Source organism: Podarcis bocagei (assembly GCF_964188305.1).
Source record: "Podarcis bocagei genome assembly, chromosome: 2".
Taxonomy (NCBI): Eukaryota; Metazoa; Chordata; class Lepidosauria; order Squamata; family Lacertidae; genus Podarcis; species Podarcis bocagei.
This window is the reverse complement of record NC_138126.1, coordinates 33,668,170-33,694,020: the sequence shown is the minus strand read 5'-3', so window position 1 is coordinate 33,694,020 and position 25,851 is coordinate 33,668,170. Positions and strand designations below refer to the sequence as shown.

Sequence of the window (25,851 nt, the reverse complement as noted above, 5' to 3'; positions counted from 1 at the left end):
GCAATGCTTAAGACACACATCTGTAATGCAGGTTGGAATGCATTCTTCGTATTAACTCTAAAACTAGGTGCAAATTCAGCTATACTGCAGTTGCTTAACTGTTGTCTACTTAGGAAGCTATTGGAAGAGACGATTTGCACAATATATGGACATCGTTCTATGGAACACTACTATGGATTGGTTTGGCTGTATTGCCAAACCATGTTTTTTGGTTAGGCAACAAATCATAGTTTGTGTTCCAAACATATAGACAAACCATGGATTGTGTGGTCTCCCCTTTCTTTCCTCGAGAATTCCAGGACGCCACCCAAACAGCATGAAAAAAAATGTCCCAGTCCATGGCTGGTTGGTTCAGGTGGAATTACAAACCAACTATGGTTTGCAAACTGGTGCCAAACTAATTTCAGATCCTGGTTTGACAGCTACCCAGAGATCATTTGTCAGATATTGCTGGTTTAGCCATTGAAACAAACCGTGGTTTAGCATTGCATCAGAGCCATCTCAGTGACTTAGTGACAGATTTGGCTAAACATGGAAATCTGCATCAGTTGGCAAGCATTTGGCTATGACTGCTCTGCGTTGGTTGGTTGTTTGCTTGCTTGCTTCATTTGTATCCCACCTTTCTTCTGTAATGGAACTCAAGTTATCTTACATGGGGTACTCATCCAGCCACTGATCAAAGCCACACCTGCTCAACTTTAGCAGGATAGAAACATCACTTGTCTGAGAGTATGTCTTTTTTGTGATGTTTGGTCTGTGGTGGTTGGTACTCCCATAGAAGTAATCATCACTTGTTGTTCTGTTATCACGGAGTGAGTCTCTGTATGACAACTGCATTTATGGATAAGGCTAAGATGGCTAATCCAGTGAGTTCACTGCTGACACTGGAGTGGGGGACTTGCAGAGCTACCCATGTTTGTACAGTGGTACATCGGGTTAAGTACTTAATTCGTTCCGGAGGTCTGTTCTTAACCTGAAACTGATTTTAACCTGAAGCACCACTTTAGCTAATGGAGCCTCTTGCTGCTGCCGCGCCACTGGAGCACGATTTTTGTTCTCATCCTGAAGCACAGTTCTTAACCTGAAGCACTATTTCTGGGTTAGCGGAGTCTGTAACCTGAAGTGTATGTAACCTGAAGCGTATGTAACCCGAGGTACCACTGTACTTCATTGTTGTTTTCACACGTACCCTTTGCAATTGCAGGAAATTGTCAGATGTGTTTGCTAAATATTATTTCATGCTCTGGTCCAGGGTCATTTAGGCTGCAGTGCTATACACGCTTACCAGGAAGTCAGACGCATTGAACAAGCATGCCTAGGATGGCACTGATAATAATCTAACATTCAGTGTCATTTATTGTAAAGCAATTGTGTCAATGCTCACAGCTGAGAAAGAAAGGCTGAATATGTCCCAACTAAGGACCCGGAAACGGAAAGAAAACAAAAGGACAGATTTGTCAGAGATGTTATAAATTTTCAGTTGACATTGAATGCTTCCTTTTTTATTTACAAACTCCTGGGGTTTCAAAAGTATAGTTGCAGAGGGCGAACCTGCGCATAACTTTCCCCCACTTTCTTTTATTTTTTTAAAAAACACAAAAAACATGCTTGAACTGGCAAAACTGTAGTTTTGCATAGTCTGCCCCCTGGTGCATAGATGAAGGTAGTAAAAATGGTGGAAAATACTAGAGGATTGCATATATATATATATACATATAAAATTTTAAGACTTTTTAGAATTTTAAGACTTTTAGATTTTTAGAAGCTTCCCCTCTGCATGATACCCTTTTCATATATTTTCAGCAAGGAACTGATGCAAAATATGCCACCTCTTGTTCTCTGCCATCCTTTGTCCTTGGTTAGGGCTCCACTTCGTTATAGCTTCTCCCTAATTACTATGAACAGAAGAACCAGACTGTTTACCAGTGATTGTTTGCCCATCTGCCTTCTTCATCAAAGACCATTCCTTCTTTTTCATTTTCTTCCACCTCCCCCGCCCCCCTCTTCTGGGGTGTGGACTCTTTTCCCCTCTCCCTTTTTCTATCATTCTGTATATACACTGCGTGCTTTGGTAGAAATAATCCTGAGATTCCTCGTTGCAGGCAATTTGGACATAGGAGCTTCAGGCCACTTCTGCCATTCTATTTGTTTGTTGTTTAGTCATTTAGTCGTGTCCGACTCTTCGTGACCCCATGGACCAGAGCACGCCAGGCACCCCTGTCTTCCACTGCCTCCCGCAGTTTGGTCAGACTCATTTTTGTAGCTTCGAGAACACTGTCCGACCATCTCGTCCTCTGTCGTCCCCTTTTCCTTGTGCCCTCCATCTTTCCCAACATCAGGGTCTTTTCCAGGGAGTCTTCTCTTCTCATGAGGTGGCCAAAGTATTGGAGCCTCAGCTTCACGATCTGTCCTTCCAGTGAGCACTCAGGGCTGATTCCCTTAAGAATGGATACGTTTGATCTTCTTGCAGTCCATGGGACTCTCAAGAGTCTCCTCCAGCACCATAATTCAAAAGTATCTATTCTTCAGTGATCAGCCTTCTTGATGGTCCAGCTCTCACTTCCATACATCACTACTGGGGAAACCATGGCTTTAACTATACGGACCTTTGTTGGCAAGGTGATGTCTCTGCTTTTTAAGACACTGTCTAGGTTTGCCATCACCTTTCTCCCAAGGAGCAGGCGTCTTTTAATTTTGTGGCTGCTGTCACCATCTGCAGTGATCATGGAGCCCAAGAAAGTAAAATCTCTCACTGCCTCCATTTCTTCCCCTTCTATTTGCCAAGAGGTGATGGGCCCAGTGGCCATTATCTTTGTTTTTTTGATGTTGAGCTTCAGACCATATTTTGCACTCTCCTCTTTCACCCTCATTAAAAGGTTCTTTAATTCCTCCTCACTTTCTGCCATCAAGGTTGTGTCATCTGCATATCTGAGGTTCTTGATATTTCTTCCGGTGATCTTAATTCCAGCTTGGGATTCATCCAGCCCAGCCTTTCGCATGATGAATTCTGCATATAAGTTAAATAAGCAGGGAGACAATATACAGTCTTGCCGTACTCCTTTCCCAATTTTGAACCAATCAGTTGTTCCATATCCAGTTCTAACTGTAGCTTCTTGTCCCACATAGAGATTTCTCAGGAGACAGATGATGTGATCAGGCACTCCCATTTCTTTAAGAACTTGCCATAGTTTGCTGTGGTCGACACAGTCAAAGGCTTTTGTACAGTCAATGAAGCAGAAGTAGACGTCTTTCTGGAACTCTCTAGTTTTCTCCATAATCCAGTGCATGTTTGCAATTTGGTCTCTGGTTCCTCTGCCCCTTCGAAATCCAGCATGCACTTCTGGGAGTTCTCGGTCCACATACTGCTTGAGCCTGCCTTGTAGAATTTTAAGCATAACCTTGCTAGCGTGTGAAATGAGCGCAATTGTACGATAGTTGGAGCATTATTTGGCACTGCCCTTCTTTGGGATTGGGATGTAGACTGATCTTCTCCAATCCTCTGGCCACTGCTGAGTTTTCCAAATTTGCTGGCATATTGAGTGTAACACCTTAACAGCATCATCTTTTAAAATTTTAAATAGTTCAGCTGGAATATCATCACTTCCACTGGCCTTGTTATTAGCAGTGCTTTCCAAGGCCCATTTGACTTCACTCTCCAGGATGTCTGGCTCAAGGTGAGCAACCACACTACCTGGGGTATACGAGGCATCCATTTCTTTCTGGTATAGTTCCTCTGTGTATTCTTGCCACCTCTTCTTGATGTCTTCTGCTTCTGTTAGGTCCTTTCCACTTTTGTCTTTTATTATGGTAATCTTTGTACGAAATGTTCCTTTCATATCTCCAATTTTCTTGAACAGATCTCTGGTTTTTCCCGTTCTATTGTTTTCCTCTATTTCTTTGCATTGCTCGTTTAAGAAGCCCTTCTTGTCTCTCCTTGCTATTCTTTGGAAATCTGCATTCAATTTCCTGTATCTTTCACTATCTCCCTTGCATTTTGCTTTCCTTGTCTCCCCCGCTATTTGTAAGGCCTCGTTGGACAGCCACTTTGCTTTCTTGCATTTCCTTTTCATTGGGATGGTTTTAGTTGCTGCCTCCTGTATAATGTTACGAGCCTCCATCCATAGTTCTTCCGGCACTCTGTCCACCAAATCTAAATCCTTAAACCTGTTCCTCACTTCCACTGTGTATTCATAAGGGATTTGACTTAGATTGTATCTTACCGGCCCAGTGGTTTTTCCTACTTTCTTCAGTTTAAGCTTGAATTTTGCTATAAGAAGCTGATGATCCACAGTCCGCTCCAGGTCTTGTTTTTGCTGACTGTATAAAGCTTCTCCATCTTTGGCTGCAGAGAATATAATCAATCTGATTTCGATGCTGCCCATCTGGTGATGTCCATGTGTAGAGTCGTCTCTTGTGTTGTTGGAAAAGAGTGTTTGTGATGACCAGCTTGTTCTCTTGGCAGAACTCTATTAGCCTTTGCCCTGCTTCGTTTTGACTCCAAGACCAAACTTGCCAGTTGTTCCTTTTATCTCTTGACTCCCTACTTTAGCATTCCAATCCCCTATAATGAGAAGAACATCCTTCTTTGGTGTCATTTCTAGAAGGTGTTGTAAGTCTTCATAGAATTGGTCAATTTCAGTTTCTTCAGCACCAGTGGTTGGTGCATAAACTTGGGTTACTGTGATGTTAAAAGGTCTGCCTTGGATTCGTATTGAGATCATTCTATCATTTTTGAGATTGCATCCCAGTACAGCTTTTGCCACTCTTTTGTTGACTATGAGGGCCACTCCATTTCTTTTACGGGATTCTTGCCCACAGTAGTAGATATGATGGTCATCCGAACTGACTTCGCCCATTCCTGTCCATTTTAGTTCACTGATGCCCAGGATGTCAATATTTATTCTTGCCATCTCATTTTTGACCACATCCAACTTACCAAGGTTCATGGTTCTTACATTCCAGGTTCCTATGCAATATTTTTCTTTACAGCATTGGACTTTCCTTTCGCTTCCAGGCATATCCGCAACTGAGCGTCCTTTTGGCTTTGGCCCAGCCGCTTCATCAGCTCTGAATCTACTTGTACTTGTCCTCCGCTCTTCCTCAGTAGCATGTTGGACACCTTCCGACCTGAGGGGCTCATCTTCCAGCGTCATAACTTTCATATGCCTGTTGTCTTTGTCCATGGAGTTTTCTTGGCAGGGATACCCGAGTGGCTTGCCGGTTCCTCCTCCAGGTGGATCACGTTTGGTCAAAACTCTCCACTATGACCTGTCCATCTTGGGTGGCCCTGCACGGCATAGCTCATGGCTTCTCTGGGTTATTCAAGCCCCTTCGCTACGGCAAGGCAGTGATCCATGAAGGGGACCATTCTATTACTATAGACCATTTAGGCAGAGAAAATGACCACCACACAACAGACACATATCAAATATTCTACCCCATTTCTTAAAGGTAAAGGTCAAGGTAAAGGGGACCCCTGACCATTAGGTCCAGTCGTGGCCGACTCTGGGGTTGCGGCGCTCATCTCGCTTTATTGGCTGAGAGAGCCGGCGTAGAGCTTCCGAGTCATGTGGCCAGCATGACTAAGCCGCTTCTGACGAACCACAGCAGCACACGGAAACGCGTCCCTACCCCATTTCTTACTCAGCTACAAATTTGCCATTTACTCCAGAGAGTGGAGGTTTACAGCCCTGTTCCAGGGTGGCACTAACTTATTTTATCTTGGCACATCTGTTTCATCCCCCCATGTTTTTACGATTTATATGTATTTTAGCCCCCATAAGGACCCTTTCCTCCTGCCTTCCCTGTAGATTGAATTTTACTTTATTTGAATAAGTTATTTCTACAGTCCCGTTATACACGCAGTGAAACAACCTCACTTTCTACATTCCTTGCTACTTTTAGATCTGTACCAAACGGTGTCAGCAGAGAGCTTGCTGCAGAGTTTATCATGAAGGGGTTGTGTTTCCAGTAGGCTGGGGTGGCAATGCTAATTTATTTTGTATTTGGCTTCCATTTAAAGGGTCATTGGTTCTTTTGGGCTTCTGCAATGGCAACAGATTTCATATACGGTGACAGTTGTAGCTAAATTCCCACCATAGAATAGTGAGCTGGCGAAGTAGTTTGCAGGTTGAAATTTGGCTGGGGGGGGGGGCTGCCTTCACATTCCCTGATCAGACATGGTGGCATATTTAGGAATTCAATTGAACTTAGGAATTCCATTGAACTCAGCTGTGCTTATTTCTGAATTCATGGGTAAAACCTGTAAAACACGCTGAGATTTTAACAGCAGCTTTTCCTTTAGCTGCAATGCAACCTTTAGCTTTTAATTCAAAACGCAAATAACCTTGCAAAGAAGTGTTAACGTTTAAGCTGCTAGCGTGAACTAGGAATCCTATCAAAAACAGTATCCCACCTCTGCTTTATTATTTTCCTCATTCTTGATGCTAGTTATCACTTGGTTCAAAGATGATCCATCTGTTTCCTTAGTGCTACCTGCTGCATCCCTCTGCCACTAGATCCCATACTGGGTTCCCCAAACTTCAGGGGATGGGAAGGGGGAGACTGGTGAAATCAGGATGCCCAGAACTGCGCAAAAGTCAGTGCTTTCCACCAGCGGCAAAGCCACCATTGAATACAGCCCAGAATATGCTCTTTCAAGTTACCTATGAGCATTATGTGACAGCTGGCCACATCAACGTCGCAAGAACACAAACACAAACATTTGGTGAGGTTCCCCATTAATTCCTTTGAATGCCACTTGCTCATGAGCAACACAGAGCTCAAAATGCTTAGGAGCAATATCCCCCCCAACTTGCAAGAAGGTAAGTGTTTTCTGCCACTGCTGTCACCATTGGATGCAGTCCTCAGCATTCATCAACCTGCTACTCTCCAGATGTTTTGAATTACAATTCCCATGCATATGGTAGCTGGGGATGATGGGAGTTGTAGTTCAAAGGCACCAGGTCGACAAAGGGTGTTCTGCTGAACTGAATTCACGTGCTCTTAACATTTTTTCTTCTCCTTACAGGAAGATGGATACAGCAAAAGATGGGAGGAAGGAGTGAGAAGGGTGAAGAAGTGTTCATGTAATAATGGAAGGCTGAAAACCACGAGGCTCAAGTAGAGAGGAGGCTGTTCTCTGAGATAAAGGTAGGAATCAGCACAAAAGTTTCCCCTACTCGGTCAGCTGGCTGTGGTACATTATCACCCCTGGAATATACAGATGTCAAGCAAAGCTTTCAAAACCCATTGGAACTTCAAATTAAAATTATTGTTTGACTGAGCTGGTGTTGAGTAAAGAATAAGGGACACTGATTTATCTGCACAGTTCGCCTCTCTCTTCCACATCCTTGCAACCTCTCTGGCCCCATCCATTCTGCACATTATGCATAGGTCAATGAGTTCTCTTTTGGTCTTTCGCCTGCACACACTGTGCAGTCACTGGCGGAGGAAGAGGGGGCGGAGGGGAGCGCACCACCCCGGACCATGATCCCAAAGGGGTGCCGTCGCAGCTGGGCCCCCCGTGCTGGGTCCACGCCCCTGCAGGCAGCGCATCACACCCCCAGGATGCACGCCACGCCCCTGCGGGTGGCTGCCATGCCCCTTGGGACACACGCCAACCACACCCCCGCCTGCTCTCCGCCCCCAGTGCCGGTGCATGAAGCTCTGCCACTGTGTGCAGTGCAGACCTCAGTTTGAAGCAGAAGACCAACGCAGGAGATAAAGAGGCATCTGGTTGTTGTTTTTCTCCCAGTGAGGGCAAAGAACCTGGGGTACCAGTAAATAATTGCAAGGAAAAAGGATCCTTGGTGCTAGCTTTTCATTTCATTTTTTCATTTAAATTTTATTAACATATAAAACACATACATATACATTTACACAATATGCATACACAACACACTGCCTTATTTTCATAACATAAACATACATACATTGCTTTATATAATACCTGCCTATACTATATGTGTATGTATATCAACATACCTACGCCACACGGACACCGAACAAGTGACTTGACTTCCAGGTTTTCATTTCAAATTGCATCCTTAAGTAGCTCCATTGCATTTTTATTTTTTTCAAAATCCAAAAAGGAAAAAGAATTACACACCTAACGTACACATTCTGCTTTTCAGCTTTGGAGACTCTCTGCAAAACTGTCAATCCTGCCCCACTCGCCACAGATCTGGGTTCTTCTATTTTAATTGTGTGGCGTGACCACCAGAGGGAGTATGAGGAGCAGAATAGCTCCTCTGGTGTTCTGCGGAGTGTCAAAAGTGACACTGCTCTCCTTCCTTGGGTTACCAGATGTTTAAGCCGTTGGACCTTGTTCTAGAACCTCACAGCTCCAGAGAATGTCTTGTGCTGCTGTGCTTGGCACCTGCACAGAATGGAATGGGTCTTCAGTGGAATGGATTTCAAAAGGAGAGGTTTAGCAGCATCTTTGAGGCCATCCCACCCTGAAACCTCTCCTTCCTAACTCTTACACGGATGTTCATTCCGAAATGATTGAAAAGGAGAGTGACCGCTGTCTGTATCCATTTTAGAGAACTTCCAGGCAATTTCATTCCTACTTTTTTTTTAACCTTAAAATAGGATCAAGGACCAAGATAGTTTTTAAAAGTGTGTTACATACACCAGTCTTTAGGTCGGCTCACACTGAGAGCTGATTCAGACTTTAATTTCATTTTTGGTAGGAGTAACTGCATTAAGACATCCTTTTCATTATGCATTCATGATGATTTGTGCTTGATGGTGGCATCAGGGCAGTTGAATGCAATCTCACTTTCAATACTGTTTGTGCCTGCAAAGGTTTCGGGGAAAGACGCACTGCTTTGTTTCCAATCAGGGTATGTCTCGTAGCTTCCTGATGAAATCCTGTGACTTTTTATACCACTGGTTTATTTTAATTGCTCCACTTTTTTTGCACACCAGACAGCAATAATGCAATAGCATTGGGGGATCATTGCGGAACAACTAATATAGTGGAACAATGTGTCCTGTATGAATGCCCCATTATGGTGTCTGTGATATGTTGCAATGTATACTCACAGTCTGGAGGGGCCCTTAGTCATATAAGAATGCTGGATTAGACTGAAGGCCCATCTTGCCTTCATCCTCGTCTCACAGTAGCCAGCCTATGGTATGTCTGCAAGCAGGATCTGAATGCAGCAGTACTGTCCCCGCTTGTGATTCCCAGCAAGTGCTATTCACTGGAGGGAGTTACAGTGGACACTCAGGTTGCGAACGTGATCCATGCGGGATGCACATTCGCAACCCGCAGCAGCGCATCTGTGCACGTGTGGGTTGCGATTCAGCGCTTCTGAGCATGAGTAAAGCGTGATTTAGCGCTTCTGCGCATGCGCCGAAACCCGGAAGTAACCCGTTCTGGTACTTCCGGGTTTCAGCGGGTCCATAACCCCCAAAAACGCAACCTGAAGCGTCTGTAACCCAAGGTGTATATAGTCATCATAGCTAGCAGCCATTGATAGTGTTCCCTTTTGTGGACTAGATGAGCTTGTGGTCTGATCCAGCACAGCTCTTATGTACAGCCGCACCTTGGTTTTCGAACAGCCTAGTTCTCAAACATTTTGGCTCTCAAACAATGGAAACCCAGAAGTGACTGTTCTGATTTTGAACATTCTTTTGGAAGCCAAACATCTGACGGGACTTCTGCGGCTTCTGATTGGCTGCAGAAGCTTCCTGCAGCCAATCGGAAGCCACGCTTTGGTTTTTGAATGCTTTGGAACTTGAACAGACTTCCGTAACAGATTCCGTTCTACTTCCAAGGTATGACTGTACCCAGAAGTAGACTTCACTCAGTTTGATGGTGCTACTATAAAATAAGCATATGGAGGATCAAAAAATAAAACAGACCAATTCAGCTACTGCTCTGGAAGCCAACGGAAGCCGTTCCTTTCTTAAGGTAGTGTGTAATGTGTACACACACACACACACACACACACGGCTAAAGCTTACCATTTTGTTCTCAGACAGCTCAGGGAAAACCTTCCCCCACTCTGAAAACCGTAGAACCAGGAAAAAATGAAGGGGTGGTGAATCCATTTATATTTATAAAACGAGATACAACCAGCCAATAGGAAAAGCATAAAAAAGCTTTTTAAAGCTGCGGAAAATGAGGAGGAAACAAAACAAGGAGAATTAAAGATTCGTGATGGGGTGGAAGAATGGGATGGTGGGGGTGAGGTGTTGGGGTTGCCTGCTTGTGGTTTAAAAGAACACCCTCCCCCTCAAAAAAAACAAAAACAAAAAACAACCACTGGAACAATCATATATTGAAATACCAACTACTTGGCAATGAAACAGCTGGTATTAACGCACTCCATCCTGACAAATAAACGGCTGGAAAATTTGCTTCTTCAGTCTTCTCTGGACGTGCAGCACCATCAAGCACTATTCATTAGAGTTGGCATTATGCACATTATATCCCATATGCCAGAGCATAACTAAGCTGTTACCCGCTTGCCACTAGGCAGCATCCCAAATGTCTTGTATGCTAGTGACAGATGCCCTGCCTCTAATGGCAAAAACCATCCATTCTTATAATCTCAGTGGTGAGCTAAAAGGAACGTAACTGCAAATCTTTGCAGCAAGTGCTACCAGGAGATACCTGGCCAGGTAACAGATGGTGTACTCCTGCAGTGTGATGTAGTGGAAGGTGGATGCATAATTCCACAATGGAGACATATCAGTTGCATTCCAAACGACAGAGCCTCACTACGGGAAATTGGGTTGTTCTTCATTTTACGCTCAGTCTGCTTTGTTTTCCTCTTCCTTGTCCAGTTCAGGGCACAGAGTAACAAAAATAAAATAAAATAAAATAAAGCCGTGTATCATATTGTGGAACGTGGTCTACCTTGGGAAGCCCATTCCTGACACCGTGAAGGCCATCAGAGACTTGCTCTCTGTTGTACCAATTATGGATAAAAAGTTATAAAACAAACATAGGTATATGAAAATATTCAACCATCTATTTAAGAGTTATTTTGACCTTTTGGGGGTGGGAATACAGTAAGAATGGATGCATGATTATGAATAAGACTCCAAAGGGTTTGGCAACCCTGGCAACATGTGTAAGAGAGCAGTTTGTCTTTCAGGTGTCCCCTTGTCACTTACTGTCAGTCCAAACAACTGTCATCACTGTTTAGTGTAGGACAGAGATTCGGGGGAGAAAGGAGCCAGTCCTCTCCATAGAGAGGATGACCCATTTGCCCCTGTAAAATGGGGCACTCTGGATTGGCCTGCTGGGTAATGTAGTTTCTGACCAGCACTCCATGTGCTTCTCCAAAGTGCAACATGTGCATACTAATATTTCCTTCCCTCTCATAGGGGGAGCCTGCATCCTTTTCAATGAGTCATGTGAAATTCTGGATTCTCTTTAGTTTCTCCCCCCCTCTTCTTCTTTTTTAAATATAATTTTTATGGGTTTTTGCACATATTTTCCAAACATAACATCCCATTCTATACAACAACATACCTTCGCCTATCACAGCCTGAGACTTCCGTCAACCTTGACTAACGGTTTTCTAACTTTCTTTCTGATTTTGCATTTTATTTTAATAGTTATTGCTATAAAATCCATATCCTAAATAAACTCCTTCTTAGTCCTCTTTTGCAATAATTCATATTGTTCTGCTTACAAAACTTATTGCAACCATGTGAGCGATGTCAATTGATTACAGTTGTCTTTCAAATATATCATAAATTCCTTCCAGTCTTTCAGGAAAGTCTGGTCTTGCTGTTTCTGAATTTTCCCAGTTAATTTCGCCAACTCGTCGTAGTCCATCAGTTTCATCTGCCACTCTTCTTTTGTTGGTGGGTGCTCTTTAGTTTCTACAATATCTGGGCTCGGCCCAGTATACCTGAAGGAGTGTCTCCACCCCTGTCGCTCAGTCCGGACACTGAGGTCCAACTCCAAAGGCCTTCTGGCAGTTCCCTCCTTACAAGAAGCGAAGTTATAGGGAACCAGGCAGAGGGCCTTCTCGGTAGAGGCTCCCACCCTGTGGAATGCCCTCCCTTCAGATATGAAGGAAATAAACAATTATCTGACTTTTAGAAGACATCTGAATGCAGCCCTGTTTAGGGAAGCTTTTAATGTTTGATGTTTTATCGTGCTTTTAATATTCTGTTGGGAGCCGCCCAGAGTGGGGCACTCTGGATTGGCCTGCTGGGTAATGTAGTTTCTGAACAGCACTCCATGTGCTTCTCCAAAGTGCAACATGTGCATACTAATATTTCCTTCCCTCTCATAGGGGGAGCCTGCATCCTTTTCAATGAGTCATGTGAAGTTCATAATAATAATAATAATAATAATAATAATAATAATAATAATAATAATAATTAGCTTCCCTAGAGCCATAAGAATCATTCATTTGGTTCACTTGTGTGAATAGCAAGGAACTTTGAAGTGCCAGGCTGCCTTCCTGTGGCTGCCTAAATGGCCCTGTATGAGCATTTGTGCTTCGCTGCCAGACATCCTCTTCCTTTTCCAAATGGCTTCCTCTGACAGGCCCTGCTCACCTTATGTTCTCTCTAAGGAGAACAGTTGTTCCTTAACAATCTGTTGGCAAAAGAAGGATCAGACCTCTATAACAAACAGGCCACGTAAGTTGCTCATTGTAATAGATATATACATGAAAATCTCAGTAATTAAATTTTAAAGTATGGAAGAGTCCAGGCTGCACACTTGATCAATAAACAGAGCTTCCAAAAATGAGCCTAAACATTTAGACTTCACAGTCTCTTATTAAATCCCTGTTTGTCTTTATTCTTTCCCTCACCTCCTCCTTCTCTGCCTACTACATCGTTTGCCTACTCTTTCTTGATGAAATGTTTGGCCCTTTTGCTCTGCGGTCATCAATCAAGAATTATATTACAGTGGTACCTCAGGTTACATACACTTCAGGTTACATACGCTTCAGGTTACATACGCTTCAGGTTACAGGCTCCGCTAACCCAGAAATAGTACCTCGGGTTAAGAACTTTGCTTCAGGATGGGAACAGAAATCGTGCAGCGGCAGCAGGAGGCCCCATTAGCTACCATGCTGCTTCAGGTTAAGAACAGTTTCAGGTTAAGAACGGACCCCCGGAACAAATTAAGTACTTAACCCGAGGTACCACTGTACTTTATATGTTTATGTGGGGGTTTTTTTGTACCCTGCCCACCTGAGTGGGATGCAACAACACTACAACAACACAACAGAACACCACACGTTAAAAGCATCCCGATACAGGGCTGCCTTCAGATGTCTTTGGAAAATCATGCAATTGGTTATCTCTTTGACATCTGATGGGAGGGCGTTCCCTCTGCCTGGTTCCTTGTAACTTCAATTCTTGCAGTGAGGGAACCGCCAGAAGGTCCTTGGAACTAGACCTCAGTGACCGGACTGAACAATGTGGGTGGAGATGCTCCTTCAGGAGTGCAGAGCCAAAGCCATTAAGGGCTTTAAAGATCAACACCAACACTTTGAAACATACGTATCATCTATATCTATTTATGTAATATTTGCTCTTAATTTATGTGGCTTTAGTTCCTTCCACTTCGGTAGTTGCTCTAGTGACATTTAGCACCAAGCATGCCCAACCAAGCCGCTGTAGAGGTCACAGGCAGAGTTGCCAGGTTGGAACCTGGAGAACTGTTACTACAGCTTTAAATCTCTCTATGCGAGAGGAAGGGATGTGGGTGGCGCTGTGGGTGAAACCACAGAGCCTAGGACTTGCTGATCAGAAGGTTGGCGGTTTGAATCCCCATGATGGGGTGAGCTCCCATTGCTCGGTCCCTGCTCCTGCCAACCTAGCAGATCAAAAGCACGTCAAAGTGCTCAGGCAGGAAGGTGAACGGCGTTTCCATGCGCTGCTCTGGTTCACCAGAAGCGGCTTAGTCATGCTGGCCACATGACCTGGAAGCTGTACGCCGGCTCCCTCAGCCAATAAAGCGAGATGAGCGCCGCATCCCCAGAGTCGGTCACAACTGGACCTAATGGTCAGGGGTCCCTTTACCTTTACCTTTATGCGAGAGGAAAGAAGGTAGGTGTGGCTTTCTCCCACCCGTTCATTTCCCCTTCCTGCCCTTCCCCCCCCACCTGCTGTGCGGCACTGCTGGATTCTTGCCCACCACAACAAGTAGAGGAAGGGGGTGGGCAGAATGTCAGGACCACAGTTGCCTTTTCTCATGCAGAGAGCTAGAAGCACTTTTAAGGGTTGGAGGGCTCAAGGCAGACATGTTGAATGCTCCATGCTTTTCAGACATGTTTTTGCCAGCTGCATATCAAATGGGCAAATAACAAAGCTGTAAGTTTGCACAATCCTATGTGATAACTTGAATAAGAAAGAAATCTAAGACCTAGTCATTGATCACCTGCATTGCAGAAGGGGTTGGACCTAGATGAGCTTCAGGGTCACTTTCCAACTCTACAATTCTAGGGTTACAGTTAAGAATCATAGGACACTAGAGGAAAACCAGCCTGCCTTGAGTACAGCAGTCATCTTCTTTGCCTGATTATCTGAGGCAGTGGAGGATGAATGTGCCCAACAATCACAGATCACAGGCAGACCCATCCTATTGTCAACATTGAGATAACACTATTGCCAGAGAGGCAGCTCATCCATCCGTCTGCAACCCATTCTCTCACAAGAAACCACCAGGAGAACAAAAAGGAGTGAGAATTAAATAGAAATTAATCCAGGTCATGCACAGCTTTTGAAACCTCCCATATTTTGTGCAGTACCAAAAGTTGCTTTCTCTTGGATATGACTCTCACCAGTCCCTTCCTCATTCTTTGATTTCATCTCTACTCTTTCCCTTTCTTTTTGGTGTGGCTCCAGTGTCTCCCTTTCCTCTCTCTAGGCTGACTCATCTAAACTACGACAGTGAATATGGGCTGGGCTGACCCCCAACTCTAGAGTTTCCTTCTCCAACATCCTTTCTCACTGGTGTGTGTGAATGTGTTTTGTCCAGGTTTGAGGGTTTGTTTTTTGACATTTCCAAATGTCACAATTCCCACTGGATAAGGCTGGTGATGATGCCAGTCCATTGCCCGGCAGAACTTTTAAAAAAAGTGTCTTTGCCCATTAGTGTGCATTGTTCTAAATTGGCAATGCAATTACCCCACGTCAACATTTCATTTGCCCTTAGTAGCACATAGTGGGAGTCAAAGATCTAACATCTGGTTGTTCCTGTGTTCCTGCCCTCCACCCATCTTAGGAAGAATAAATGAATGAATCGGGAGGTGGGGCTTTCCTGCTTTCCCCTTCCTTGATCCTGGAGTGGCAGGAAGCCCAACTCTCTATGAACAGTTCAGTTTTGAGATACACATTCCCTCTGCCTGCCTGCTGTGTTAGGGAAAACTCTGAACAACTGCTCTTTCAGCAACAACCCACTTGCTTTTGTACATGGGTGTGTATACCTTTGATTGTAAACCACCCTGATAATTTCCATTGAAGGACAGTATACAAGTTTATTAAATAATAAGAATAATAAATTTCACATACACACACATAGTGGAGATACCACTTTAGGGCATTTACCACATTTGTAGACAGATGAATTGAGGTTCCAGTTAAAGCACACAGCACATCCATTTTTGCTCAAAAGGGTCACGTTGGTATTATTGTTTTTAAGTAGGGGGGGGGGGAATGAGGCTATTGCTTTTAAGGGAAAAATATGAGGCAAGTGCAAGTTGCAAACTTTGAGGACTCTCGGGCCATTTGCTGAGCTGCTGCAATATCACAGAAGCTCAGAGATAATAGAAATGAGGCTCGCTGCTCTGTTGTAGGATACATGATCCAATGATTTAGGAGAAATTGTCAGTGTGAAAGATCCAGTCTAGGTAGCCAATATGGTGCCCTCTAGATATTTTGAATGACAACTCCCTCAGCCCTGACCGCTGGTCGTGTTGGCTACGGCTGATGGGAGTTGTGGTCCAAAACATATGGAGGGCACCATGTTGGCTACTTCTGAACTGGGCAGTAGAGGGTTGACCAGCTGTGCACTGGGGTGTACAAGTTAAATAGTTGAATGGGGTGCACAAGAAACATATGAATGCACTGGGGTGAGGAAAATGGAAAATCGGAACAATTTGGAAAGAGATGAAGAGGAAGAGATGAAGGAAAGCAGATGGGGAAGAGGCAAGGAATGGGAAGATGAGAGGGTATAGAAGCAATGGGTGTATTAGAATGAAAGCAGAGGAAGAGAAGTGGGGTCAAGGGCTGAAGGAAGAAGCAAAGAGGTAGCTGGCTAGGGATGAAATTATGGACCAATCATGGGAACCATTTCCATATAATTGCTGCCCTGGTCACATCTCTATTTATCTCCATCAGTGAGATAGCACAGACACTTCCACACTGAGATTAATCATTGCAGGTACTTAGGTGCTTTATTCCCCCTCGAAAGCAAATCACTTGAATACTTTGGAAAACCCATCTCCTGGTGGAACATTTTGTGTAAGCACTATTTTTAAATGAGCTGGCTTTAGCTCTTGGCACTCCTAATTGGAGAAAGCATATGTTAGGGTGGTAGAAAGCTGATGCTGCTTCTACCATTACTACCCATACAATGTGGAAAGCTAAATGAAGACTGCATTGCACTAGATTTCCAGTTTGATTCTTAACCGAAGTAGAAAAAAATTAATATGATTCAAGCTTAGCAAGAACAAAGCATGTGGATAGAGTACTGGACCGGGGTGCATGTTCAACCATTCTGCAGAACTCAAAGCTTTTATCTATTAATTTCATTTCTATGCCATTTTTTTTAAAAAAACCATATTTTAAAGAGAACATGGGACGCGGGTGGCGCTGTGGGTTAAACCACAGAGCCTAGGGCTTGCCAATCAGAAGGTCAGCGGTTCGAATCCCCGCTATGGGGTGAGCTCCCGTTTCTCGGTCCCTGCTCCCGCCAACCTAGCAGTTCGAAAGCACGTCAAAGTGCAAGTAGATAATTAGGTACCACTCCGGCGGGAAGGTAAACGGCATCTCCGTGCACTGCTCTGGTTCACCAGAAGCGGCTTAGTCATGCTGGCCACATGACCCGGAAGCTGTACGCCGGCTCCCTCGGCCAATAAAGCAAGATGAGCGCCGCAACCCCAGAGTCGGCCACGACTGGACCTAATGGTCAGGGGTCCCTTTACCTTTACCTAAAGAGAACATATCAAAGTGGTTTACTACTCATTAAATCTCAAAATAAAACGGTCCACAATAAAACATTTTTTTTTTTTTTTGTATTGTGGCGCAGCGCCCTCTATTTTTTTTTTTATAATAATTTTTATTGCGTCTTTTTCCACATTACAAATATAACAATAACAAGAAGTAAACAAAAAAAAAAGAACACGAAAAGGCAAATGAAAAAAGAAAAGAAAAAAGAAGAAACAAGAACAACAAAACCAGACCATTTCATCAACTTATTTCAAATTTCTATCGAACTTCCCCGCGTCTCCCCATAATGCATTCTTGACAATAAAGTTATCAGCAAGTTATAACCTTGTTTCGTGTGTTTTTTGTATTTTCAATTACTATACAAGTTTAAATCTCTTATATTCCAATTGTTTTAAAAATCTTACAATGTTTCTTTTTTACCCATTTAAACTTTGATTCTTCCATAGATAATTCAACTTTCATAGATAATCTGCTTATATTGCTGGGGCTGACATTCCGAATCATGCGACATCTTAAGATTCATATAATTTATAATACTTTTGCAAATAGTCCTTAAATTTTTTCCAATCCTCCTCCATCGCTTCTTCTCCCAGGTCTCGGATCCTTGCAGTCATCTCGGCTAATTCCATGTAGTTCATCAATTGCGTCTGCCAGTCCTCCAGTGTGGGCAAATCTTGAGTCTTCCAATGCTTAGCAATAAGAATTCTTGCTGCTGTTGTAGCATACATAAAAAAGGTTCTGTCCTTCTTTAACACCTTCTGGCCGACAATGCCCAGAAGGAAGGCCTCTGGTTTCTTAGGGAAGGTGTATTTAAACACCTTTTTTAACTCATTGTAGATCATTTCCCAGTAGGCCTTCAATCTTGGGCAGGTCCACCAAAGGTGTAAGAATGTCCCCTCAGCTTCCTTACACTTCCAACACTTGTTATCGGACAAATGGTATATCTTAGCCAGCTTGACCGGGGTCATGTACCACCTGTATACCATTTTCATAATGTTTTCTTTCAAAGCATTACATGCAGTAAACTTCATACCGGTGGTCCATAACCTCTCCCAGTCTTCTGACATGATGTTATATCCAATGTCCTGAGCCCATTTTATCATAGCTGACTTAACTGTCTCATCCTGAGTGTTCCATTTAAGCAGCAAGTTGTACATTCTCGATAATAACTTGGTCTTTGGTTCTAACAGCTCTGTCTCAAGTTTCGATTTTTCCACCTGGAATCCTATTTTTTTGTCTAGCTTGAAAACCTCATTAATTTGGGCATAATGTAGCCAACCTTGCACCATACTTTGTAGTTTTTCGAAGCTCTGCAGCCTCCATTTACCTCCAATATTTTCTATTATTTCCCAATATTTCGGCCAATAGGCCTCCATATTGGGTTTTTTCCGAGCTTTGGCCTCAATTGGTGATACCCACCTCGGAGTTTTGCTTTCTAATAAGTCTTTGTATTTTTTCCAGACCATAAATATTGCTTTTCTGACAATATGGTTTTTAAACATTCCATATGTTTTTGCCTTGTCATACCACAAATACGCATGCCAACCTAACGAGTTATTAAAGCCTTCCAGATCCAGGACATCAGTGTTTTCCAACAAAATCCAATCTTTCATCCAGCAGAAGGCTGCAGCTTCGTAATATAACCTTAAGTCCGGCAGGGCAAATCCCCCTCTCTCCTTTGCATCAGTTAGTATTTTAAACTTTATTCGGGGCTTTTTGCCCTGCCAGACAAATTTAGAGATATCCTTCTGCCACTTTCCAAAACATTCCACTCTGTCCACAATCTGCAAGGCCTGAAACAAAAACAACATCTTTGGCAAAACGTTCATTTTTATAGCTGCAATTCGGCCTAACAAGGATAACTTCAGTCTTGACCAAATTTCTAAATCTTTTTTAACTTCTAACCAACATTTCTCGTAATTATCTTTAAATAAATTCAGGTTCTTGGAAGAGAGATTAACCCCCAGGTATTTCACTTTTTTAACAATGTTTAGTTCTGTTTCCTTCTGAAACCCTTCTGTTTCAGTAGCTGTCAGATTTTTCCCTAACACCTTAGTTTTTTGTTTGTTCAACTTGAAACCCGCTACCCGACCAAATTTCTGTATCAGTTCCAGTACTTTTTTTGTACTAGATTCTGGCTCCTCTAATGTTAAAACCAAGTCATCTGCAAATGCTTTCAGTTTATATTGTTTCACTCCGACCCGTATTCCTTGTACCTGCCGATCCTTCCTTATCATGTTCAGCAAAACCTCCAGGACTGAAATAAACAATAAAGGGGACAGGGGGCACCCCTGGCGTGTTCCTTTTTCAATCTGGAGTTCCTCTGTCACCACATTGTTCACTATCAACTTAGCTTTTTGTTCGGAATAGATTGCTTCTATTCCGTTCTCAAACCCCCTTCCCACTCCCATCCCTTCCAAGTTTTTCTTCATAAATTTCCAAGAAATATTGTCAAAGGCTTTCTCCGCATCAATAAAAATTAACACTGCTTTAGTGTTAATATTTGTTTGTAAAAGTTCCAGAATATCAATAATATTCCTAGTGTTATCAAACAAATGTCTACCTGGGAGAAAGCCTGCTTGGTCCTTATGAATTACTTCATTTAAAACCTTCTTAAATCTATTTGCCAAAATGTCTGCAAATATTTTGTAATCCACGTTTAGGAGTGAGATGGGACGGTAATTCTTGAGTTGAGTCTTTTCAGTTTCCACTTTAGGTATCAGTGTGATGAATGCTTCTTTCCACGTATCTGGTGCCCTTCCTCCCTCCATAATCTGGTTGCAAACCTCCATTAATGGTTGTATCAAATAGTCTTTTAACGTCTTATAGTACTTGGAGGTAAGTCCATCAGGGCCTGGAGATTTGCCTAGCTGCATATTCTGAATGGCATCCTCAATTTCCTGTTGTGTTATTTTACAATTCAAGATTGATCTCTTCTCTTGGGATAATTCTGGTAGGCCATTGTCTTTCAAGAATTGTTCTATCTCAATTACTTCCTCGGACTCTTGTGTAAAAAGTTTTTTAAAATATTTCTGGAAGCACTTTCTAATTTCTCCCGGTTTCTGAATATTTTTCCCTTCAACTTCTAGATTGGTAACATAGTTTAATTTTTGTCTCTTTTTCAACTGCCAAGCTAGCAGTTTCCCACATTTATTCGCAGATTCAAAAGATCTTTGTTTCATTTGTTTGATTTTCCATTCCACTTCTTGGTTGATCAATTTCGTATATTGTGATTGGTGGAATTTGATTTCTCTTAGAGTCTCTTTTGATTTTGGATTCAATCTTAGTTTTTTCTCTCCTTCTCTTATCTTCTCTAGTATCTTATCCTTTTTCCCATTCCAGAATTTTTTCTTAATCGTATTCTGTTGTATCAGAAACCCTCTCATAACAGCTTTACTTGCGTCCCAGATTATTCTTTTTTCCACCGAGGTGTTCAAGTTAATTTCAAAGTAGTCCTTTAAAGCTTTTTGGGCCTTCTTTACAATCTCTTGATCTCTTAGCAGGTTGTCATTCATTTTCCATCTGAAGGAATCGGCAGTAGTAAATCTCATTTCCATTTTCAGAGCGTTATGGTCGGAGCAAGTCTTTGGGCAGATTTCTACTCTTGTAGTCTTAGGTGCCAGCCCTCTGGTTGTCCAAATTTGGTCGATTCTTGTCCATGACAGGTGGGCCTCAGAAAAGAAAGTTCCTTCTTTACCTAGGGGGTTTCTCGTCCTCCATAAATCAATCAAATCCATATTGTCAGTTAGTTCAAAGAAGGTTTTTGGTAGTCTTCCATCTTTAGTCAGATTCTGGTTCTGTGACTTGTCCATAAGAGTAGAGACGACCCCATTCATATCTCCCATCATAATGATATTAGAATAGTCCAGATAGTCCAGTAATGTCTCATGTAGCTTCTTGTAGAATTCTGATTTCCCCTCGTTCGGTGCATAGATTCCTAAAATCAAAACTTTTTCTCCTTGGATTTGTATTTCAATTGCCAGGGTTCTTCCTTGTTCGTCTTTAAACAAGAATTTTGGTGATAAATTCTCCTTTGCATAGATCACCACGCCTCTCTTTTTGACTCTGTCTGATGAAATAAATTCTTGGCCTAGTCTTTTGTTTATTAACACCTTCCTGTGGAGCCTGGTCACATGTGTTTCTTGTAAACATATTATGTCCAAATTTTCTTTCTTTAAAATATGGAATATCCTTTTGCGTTTTTCCGGCGAATTTGCGCCATTAATGTTCCAGCTATACAGCTGCAGAGACATCCTGTATCAATCTGTTGTTGCTCTTATGGGGCGTCTTCTTTTTTGTCCAAATCCGAGGGTGCTGGTTCTTTTCCAGACTCTGGTGGAGGCCAAAGAGTTGCTGTTCCTTTCTGCAGGTCTTCTCCGTGGTCGTGCAGAAACTTCTGGCTGTCCTCTTTCGTTTTGATTTTAATCTTCTTTCCTTTGTAGTTGAATGATATACCTTGTGGAAACTCCCACCTGTACGGTATTCCGTTGCCTCTCAACAGTCCAGCTAGGTCAGTGTAGTTAGATCTGAGATCCAATAATTGTTTAGGAATATCCTTGTAAATTTGTGCTCTTCTGTCCTGGATCTCGAGTGCTTTGTTAAAATGTAGGTCCAGTAGCTTGTCTCTCTCCTGCTTGGCCCTTAAAATAATCAAACAGTCTCTGGGCCTGTCTTTCCCGGTAACTCTTCCCAGTCTGAATGCAGTTGTTATTTTAAAATCCGTATCTTCCTTTATACCCCAGAATTTAGAAAATTCTGCTGTCAAAAAACCAATCAGGTCCTCTTTCTCAATCTCTGGGATGGAACGTAATCTTAAATTGTTTTCCCTGTTTCTCAGTTCCGCTAAAGCCAGGTGGGTTTGCTGGTCGCTAATATGTTTGTGTAGCGGCCTTACCTCTCCTTTCAATTCCTCCACTTTCTGAATTGCTTCACCTGCTTTTTCATTCGCAGCCTCGGCCAACTTCCGATTTTCAGATGTGGCGTCCTTTAAGTTTCCAATATCTTGTGAATGCTTAGCCACCTGTTCAGAAAGTTTGGTAATTGAAGATATGGCTAAATCAACTTTTGCCGATTGGTCATCAACCTTTTTATTCAAAATTGCAAATTGTTGTAACATTTCCTCTAAGAGAGGAACATTTTTTTTGGCCATATTCTAATTTTCTCATTCCCACATGCGTTTTCAAACTTTTTGATGGATATGCTGTAGCTGAATAAAGTTCAGAGCCCTATTGAATGGAGATGAGTGTTAAATTGCTCTTTGCAAGCTGAGTCATTTTCTCTTCCGTGGTCAAATGCCCCCGATAATGCTGAGGTCTGATTTCTAGATGTTTGCTGTACATCGGAGGAGCATTTATGCCAACTTTAATCTGCTGTAATAAACAATGTCTATCGATTCACTGCTTCTCCAGATCTTAAATCATTATTGACTTCCCCCCGCTAGCCTGTCAAACTTGCATTGTGCTAATACCTTATTAATTTAAAATAAAAAAGGATAATTATGTACCGTGACTAGTCTTAAAACTACATTGGTTCATAATCACCATAGGCCATTGACTGCACGTGGGAAATGTGAAATGTGGACATTTTCTGACCGTGTTCAAAATATACTGACAACTTCCTTTTCTAAAAACATCAGACCAAACTTCCCACTAATATGTTCCAGTCTTAATGTGAATACAAGAAAAAGTCTTGAGGCAAATTGCAGACTAGATGCATCAGATGTTATCCTTAGCTGGCAGGCTGCAGAGCAAAAATTGCAAATTGTCCTTTCCTGGTCCTATGCAGCAAGGTAGGTCAGTTGTCATAGCTCCAAGGAGAATACTTGGGTCATATCCACTCCATACATTTAAAGCACATTCAACACACATTTAAAGCACATGGTTTCTCCATGGGAATGATGGGAACTGTAGTAGCCTTTGCAGATTTGCAATTACCAGCACTCTTAACGAACTACAGTCCCCAGGGTTCTTTGGGGAAAGCCATGCACTTTAAACGTATCGTAGGTGTGACCTTACTGAGAAACCTGTTCCAACGGGGGCGGGAAGCGAACTGAGGCCCTTTCAGGCTCTGCCTCCATCACACCTCTCCTATGCAGGCGAACACAAGCCCTATGCCACCTTTTCAGGTGGTGTGGTACCTGCAGGCATCCGAGCCACCGTGTCACTCCCAGGAGTGTGGCTTGGGCATGCTGCAGGCCCCTGGGGCAAGTGCCACCCCTGTGTTAAGTGGTCACCCAGTGTGGCCCATCCTCCCACTAGTTATGCTAGTGACCACCACCTTTCCCACTTTGTGCCAGCCCATATATTTAGGAATCAAGCTGCTATCAGCCCCAGCCAGCATGGCCAACAGCTAGGGATTATAGGAACAGTAATCTGGCAACATCTGTAGGGCACCAAGCTGTGGGAGGCTGTTATAAATGTGTTGGAACAAGAAATATCTCAGAATTCCAATACAGATAAACAATGTCATTAAAACAGTTGGGAGGTTACTATCAGCTTCCTAGTGGGGCGCCTTTCTTTGCATATCGTTTTAGATCACTCTGCAGCTCTGTTCCCACTTTCCACAGATTAATGAAGCTGTAAGATAATAATGATAATAAACTCAGGCTAGCTCTTGGGCTCCAGTATTCTGTTTCAGCCATGAAAATACTTCGTGCAGATATAATTACCTGGCTGCTTTCGCCTCCCTTTGATATTTTATGCCTCTCCAAAATACCAAGGGCACCTTCCGGGTCTCTCAGATGTACCCCACTGGGCACAAAAGACCCCTGGTAGGATCATCTCCTGTTGTCAAGCCCTTTGAGGTTATTTCACAGTGACTTATCAGAGAGATCGCCAGAGAAACCAGTAATCAGAAATTAGCTGGAAGCAGTTGGAGGGGATTAGAAAATTAACAGCAAACTGCAACCCCTACTCAGCAAACTCCCATCATATGGTTTGAATTTCTCTTGTTTAGGGCAAGGGGGGGGGGCATGGCTGCCACAACACAATTAATCTTGTTTATACCTTCAATCCTATGCTCACTTATGAGGGAGCAAGCTCCATTGAGCATAGTGGCACTTGATTCTGAGTAAGCATGCAGAGGGTTGTCCTGTAAGTCTAATCGATTTCAAGTGTGCTTCACTGCACTTTATGGCCAATGCTCATATCTGCTTAGGAGTGCATTTTGTACTCCTAACTTTTGATAGAGTTCAGGATAATTTTGGTGCATAAATAAAATAAAATAAAATACAGGTTTCACTTTTCAGTGATAGTGGAACTGATCTTGTGAAGGCAATCTAAATGTGTTGGAGTGTATATTCTACAATTCTGCAGAAATATGACAGGGAGGGGAGTGCAGAGAATGGTATTTGCTACAAAATTCCCAAGAAACACTTTGGAACAGAATATTTGTTTTTAATTGTTGTCAGCCACTCCATATGATGCAACTGCACTGGAAGGGTGGAGTACAAGGTTTCTACTGAAGGGAAGGGTGATACTATGGCCATCTTCAAAGGACTGAAGGGCTGTCACAGGGCAGGACCTGAACCAATGGATTCAAACTAGAAGAAAGAAGATTCTGACTCAACATTAGGAAGATGTTCCTGACAGTAAGAGCTGTTCAGCAGTAGAACAGAATCAGTGCCAGATTTACGTATAAGCTAAACAAGCTATAGCTTAGGGCCCCACTCTCTTGGGGGCCCCAAAAAAATTTAAAGAAAAAAAATGGGTGTACATTTCCAAAATATAAGATAAAAAACAAATAAAATAAAACCTACATACAGTAACAGTGTTTTGTATTGTGTAGGCTCCTATCATGTAAGTAATGGAATAATGCTATCCTGCTCCCTAAAATATCACTGGTTTGCTCATTTCTATATACAGTGGTACCTTGGTTCTCAAACTTAATCTGTTCCGGAAGTCTGTTCCAAAACCAAAACATTCCAAAACCAAGGCATGCTTTCCCATGGGAAGTAATGCAAAATGGATAAAATACATATTTTGTTATGTGCAAATGGCTTTAGATACCTATTAGGTCCATAAATTACCATGTAGCATATATTCAACACAAAAAAGTCTCTGAAGAAGTGTGCATGCACATGAAAGCTTATACTGTACATATATATATATATATATATATATATATATATATATATATATATATATATATCGGGTGGCGCTGTGGGTAAAACCTCAGCGCCTAGGACTTGCCGATCGCATGGTCGGCGGTTCGAATCCCTGCAATGGGGTGCGCTCCCGTCGTTCGGTCCCAGCGCCTGCCAACCTAGCAGTTCGAAAGCACCCCCGGGTGCAAGTAGATAAATAGGGACCGCTTGCCAGCGGGAAGGTAAACGGCATTCCGTGTGCTGCGCTGGCTCGCCAGATGCAGCTTGTCACGCTGGCCACGTGACCCGGAAGTGTCTGCGGACAGCGCTGGCTCCCAGCCTATAGAGTGAGATGAGTGCACAACCCTAGAGTCTGGCAAGACTGGCCCGTACGGGCAGGGGTACCTTTACTATGTGTGTGTGTGTGTGTGTGTGTGTGTGTGTGTAAAAAGCAACAATTTGTTGTTGACAAAGGACACCTGGACATATAAAGGGCCCCATTACCTTCAGTAGCTTAGGGCCTCATCAAACCTAAATCCGGCCCTGTACAGAATGCCTCCGAAGGAGGTGGTGGACTCTGCTCCACTGAAGGTTTTTAA

General features: G+C 42.9%; 1 protein-coding gene across 1 annotated transcript in view; it reads left to right on the top strand.

Annotated features, from left to right (window-relative positions):
* FRMD4B (FERM domain containing 4B) overlaps positions 1-25,851 on the top strand; it is a 243,446-nt gene that overhangs the window by 63,544 nt on the left and 154,051 nt on the right. Inside the window, exon 2 of the mRNA XM_081184011.1 lies at positions 7,031-7,152. The gene's annotated coding sequence lies outside the window, so the exon portion shown is untranslated. The remainder of the gene's footprint in view (positions 1-7,030; positions 7,153-25,851) is intronic.